The sequence below is a fragment of the Bombus impatiens genome, unplaced genomic scaffold (assembly GCF_000188095.3).
Source record: "Bombus impatiens unplaced genomic scaffold, BIMP_2.2 scf_0135, whole genome shotgun sequence".
In the NCBI taxonomy this organism is placed as follows: Eukaryota; Metazoa; Arthropoda; class Insecta; order Hymenoptera; family Apidae; genus Bombus; species Bombus impatiens.
Window position 1 is genome coordinate 237,010 of NT_176554.1, and position 4,807 is coordinate 241,816.

General features: G+C 42.9%; 1 protein-coding gene across 3 annotated transcripts in view; it reads left to right on the top strand.

The window, feature by feature from the left end:
* LOC100745330 (disintegrin and metalloproteinase domain-containing protein 10) overlaps positions 1-4,807 on the top strand; it is an 85,445-nt gene that overhangs the window by 28,131 nt on the left and 52,507 nt on the right. The window lies entirely within an intron of this gene.

A 4,807-nucleotide genomic window follows, 5' to 3' on the forward strand; every position in this document is an offset into this window, starting at 1 on the left:
TGGGTGCATCCTATGGACGTGTGTTTAGTAGGTGGCGCAAGAGGAGAATTCTTAGAAGGGAGTTGACGGGAGGATAAGAAAAGAGGGTTGGTAAACACGTGTAGTGGACACAGTGGACATGCTTAACCGACTGAATGAAAATGAGATTGAAATTTTCGAAAAACAAGGGTTGTTTAGACCGTTCGCTGGGAAACGCGATCTCGAAGAAGCGCGACAACGGGAGTCGTAAATTCCCGTTACGATTCGAATAATCGACGCCATGAATCGATCGATCCCTTATTTCGTATTTTGCGTATGTTGACCGCCAAACTGCGAGTTAGTAGGGCCTGAGACTCTTTTCGTATTGGCGACTGTGATGACTGATTGTTACTTCTGAGCTTTGACTGTTACACTGTTACTCGAACTGTTTGTGGAGCAAGTCTAGAGATGTGTCTAGAGATCAAGCGAAGCTCGTTCTCGTGAAGCCTGTTACGTGATTTTTAAGAACGAATAATAAACCTAAGGACTGTTCCAAGGACCAGCCATAAACCGAAAATACTTGCAGGATTAAAGATTCCGTTAAAAAGATTCTGTTTATGGTGGTTCCTTAGGTTTATTAAGAATCTGTATAACGGTGCGTGGGCCTTTTACGGTCAGACACTGAAGGACGTCGCACGGACCATCTCACGCGACGTAACAAGGGTAAAGATGCAGATTCTGTTTACGATTATTCTTCTTAAATGGTATAGTATCTTTAGGCGCGTACTCCGTTTAATCTATGAATTTTAGCATCCTTGATAGAGCAATCTTTCTTTGGTCCCGAATCGTTCTCTCTCTCTATCTCTGCTTTCGATCGATCAGCTTTTGCGAAATACAAAGTAATATCAGATTGATGGGAAACAGAGAGTTGGAAATCGAATAAAGAGCAGTTCCGGATTTAATAAAAGGGTATAGAAGATCTATACTAGGGCCGCCTAGCGACAACCGTGTAAGATAACGCTGTGGTAATTTCCAGTTTCTGTCGCCGTTGCAGATAATGCTATAATCTGATCGGAAGTTTCCCTCGTCGCATTCCTCTTTTTACTCCTAATCGTTACAGAGGGCTGATTGCAATAAATTTTCCTCGTCACTTCGATTTAAATGGCTTCGCATACCCGCGTGTTGATAAATTTTTTCATACGTCGTACAAAAAACATAAAACTCACGCATAAAATTCGAAACGTGTATAAAGATCCTCGTTATGGTTCTGATACGTCCACTTAAAAGCTAAGGAATCGCGTGTAAGTTATTTTTCGAATCTTCCCACGTTGGTTATTCGTACGTTGAAATTTTATGTTCGAGAGATAATTACGTTAAAAAATAATGCGAAATGTTAATTCAAAATTATAAAAAACGTCAACGTCGCGTCGGTGAAGGAGAGTGGTTTGCGCCGCAAAGTACGTTTGATTTATGGAATGTAATTTCCCTAATGAAAGTGCAGCAGCATCTAATCGTAACATCTGATCCGTATTGTTTGATTACGTCTACGATTATGTGTATATTAGCGGCGGCATATAGTTGCGAGTGATCGATCCTTAGTCGTGATTGTTGATAATGTCATACACTTTCTCAGAGCGCAAAGGCATTAATACGAACTTGGATATAATCACATTCGAGACGTCCATCAGTTACTGGACGCATAGAAGGGTAGTTCGGTTGTTATAAGGTACGCGAATCGTCGAGTTCCAGCTCTCGCGAGAATAGTAATGGGACGATCGATGTCGTACGCATCGTGTAAACTATGAGTAGGACGTCGAGTTAACTAACACCGAGCTACTAAATATGACGTATGAAACCATACACTCGGACTGTGACACTCCTCCACTTTCGAGATTAAAGGGTCAACTAGTTTCTAGTAATTGCTGATTACACCAAAGCGTCTTTCGAGTACGTAAGGTTAACTATTATCTGGTATAACAATAAGATTTCCGTTGTGTTCCGTCACGATTCTACGTACGACGTAAGAGTGCAGACGAGTAAAAAGTGAGATCGAAAGAAAGTTTCATCGCGTATTTGTATTAGATAATATAATTTCTTCGAATACGATGCTTCATGTGTGTTAGCATCGACAGATTTCTTCTCCGAAAGTTTTCTTTTTCTGCTACTTATGTCGTCTGTCGTTTTAAGAAGTTGTAAATAAAAGTAGAATAGATGTAAGTAAGTAGCGGCCGAAAGCGAAATTTAGAACGGATAGACGTAAACAATGAATGGTACGCAGGAGGTGCTACACCGTTCGCGCTTGAGTACGATGAACCAACGCAAGCAGGATTTATAACGTTTTTATGAAGCCGGGTTCTCCGTAGAATGGTATTCTCGCGGTATACGGCAAGAACGTTGCCTTTCCGTACGCTTCAGTGGAAACTACCCCTTTTATATCCCCACACAGATTTCCTTTCCTTCCCTTTCCTTTCCTTTCATTTTCTTCCCTTTCCTTTCCCTTGCTTTCCATCCCTTTCACGGATTCATCTCGTTCTTCCTATCTGGTCTCCCTTCGATCTTTCTCCGAAATTCCCATATGACTTTGATCCATCGTAGACGGAACGAAGCCGTCGGTTTATTAGAGACCAAATAACGGACAAGATCTTGATACAGCTTGCGAGTTCAGATACTATTAGGAAGAGAAGCTACTTGCGTGTCCCGGGTTGCTTGCCCAGCTAGAAGTATGGTACTTATTAGATTTTTACCAGTTCATTAAATGCGCTCTTCGAAGATGCAAAAAGTGAAAGGTTGAGTTACGGATTATCATCGTATTGGCAATGAATTTGAAATTTTAAACTATATATATCGTGCTATCCAAATTTCTAATACGCTACTGTCATCGTATATACAGCCTATGAAGGATTTTGTATTTCTAGTTCTACGTTAGTTTCGTTAAAACAATTTTCATTTTTGTAGTTTGAAGACCTCCACTATCGTTTCACGTATTGTAAGTAAGAACGAGCAGAACGAGTATACGAACGAAACAAACTTTTCATGCCACTTTTCCCAAAAACAAAGCTCTATTTGCAAAAACTTTCTAGTTCTACTTTCGACTTTTTGTTATCTTTGTTTTTTTTTTATGAATAATCGCTCCTTTCTCGACTGCACTGACAACCATGAACGGACAACCATACGAAGAATTTTTATTTTTGTAACACGTTGTCGGATGAAACCGAATAAAAGGTGTTTCGCGTTAACGTTCAATCAAAGTCGATGCATATCGAACATGGTTATCGAGAATCGAAACCCGGTAAGTATTTCATGGCTTAACGTGGCTTACGATCTTATATGTTGGTATTAATTCGAAACAAGCATCGCATGTAACGCGTGCCTCAAAGGCAACATGAATATGTATGTGTAACATAATCACAGCGCACAACCCTCTGTTCGGTAGGAAATCGTGAGTAGCTGTCCTTCCAAACGGAGTACCAGGATCAACTAGCTAAATTACAAGCATTGGTCGGATTCGTCAGTGGGAACACGCTTGAAATGACCAACTCCCTGTCCCTGCAGATATTAATCGTGTCGAGAACAAGCTCGTTCTCTCCTTGCTTATCCGTGCCAGAGACTCCAAGACTCTGGACACTTCGTGATCGTCTCTAATGCATTTGGTTATTGCAACTAATTCGATTATTACGATTCTTTGATTTACAGATGATCGTTTATCGCGTAATCGGTGTTTCGCAACGTTCATTCTTATCGATACGAGGATTCTCCACGTTCCGTCCAATATCGACGTAAAATGGTACACGATATTTGGCAGAATTTGCCAGGAATCGTGCCCGTTAAATTGGCTGAAATTCCCTGAAATTTTCGTGGAACAGTTCTTCGATCAATTTCTCGGTGTCATAGAGAAGCGCGATTTTTGTTTTCATCGTATCTCGTTTGAAGAAATAGGGCTGCTTTGTAACGAAGGATTTGACAGAAACAATAGGTAAGCGTAGGTATATCCAAGAAATTCAGCGTCTCTGACGCACTTGGAAATTTCTACCATGCCGTTTTTTACTGCGCAGATCGAAGGAGAATTCGCCACACCTCGTTCCTAACTCTCGATGGTAGCTCAACCTTCGCGCCCTTTCCACCTCCCGACCGACCGACCTCTCTGTCTCTCATTCTCTCTTTCCCTTTACGCGGTACAAGGCGTCTCTCAAAGCATTCTCTCGGTAACTCTATCTTTGTCCCGTGCAATGTTCTCGAGCTTCGTCCAACGCTCCCCTTGGGAGTCTTCAAAGCGGCGAGAATGCTTTAGCTAGTTCCAGAACACCTCGCCACCTCGCTCGCTCGCTCGCACGATCTTCCTTCTATCGTTTCTCCAACGCCGGTGGTGCACCGGTCTGTTGGTCTGTTAAACGATTTTTCTCTTCCGTCTGTGACACAGCGCGTTCGCTTCGTAATATATTCGATCGAGGGAACCAAGAGTGTCGGAATGGGGTTTCGGTTCGCCTTGATCTTCCTCGATATTACACAGCTGGGTCACCTAGCTCTGTGGCTTTCGAACCGTCCCATTGGCTGCACGCCAGCACCCGATCCCGCATGCTTCGCTGCTTTCAGACGAGGAAAGGAAACAGTGTTATCGGTAAAAGGGATGTTTTTAAGCGGCTATCACTGGCGCTGCCATGCCGGCGTTCCGCACCGCATTTGGGTATCGTGCCACGTTCCGTGGATGCTGCCCTGCTCTGTCAACGATCTCGCGATACTTTCACCGTCATGGCGAAACTCGGAATTTCATGGCGTTTCGCGCGGAACCGAATCCATTTACCTTTGTTCTACTAGCGTCGTCCCAATTTCCCGACGTGCGCGGAATTCCATT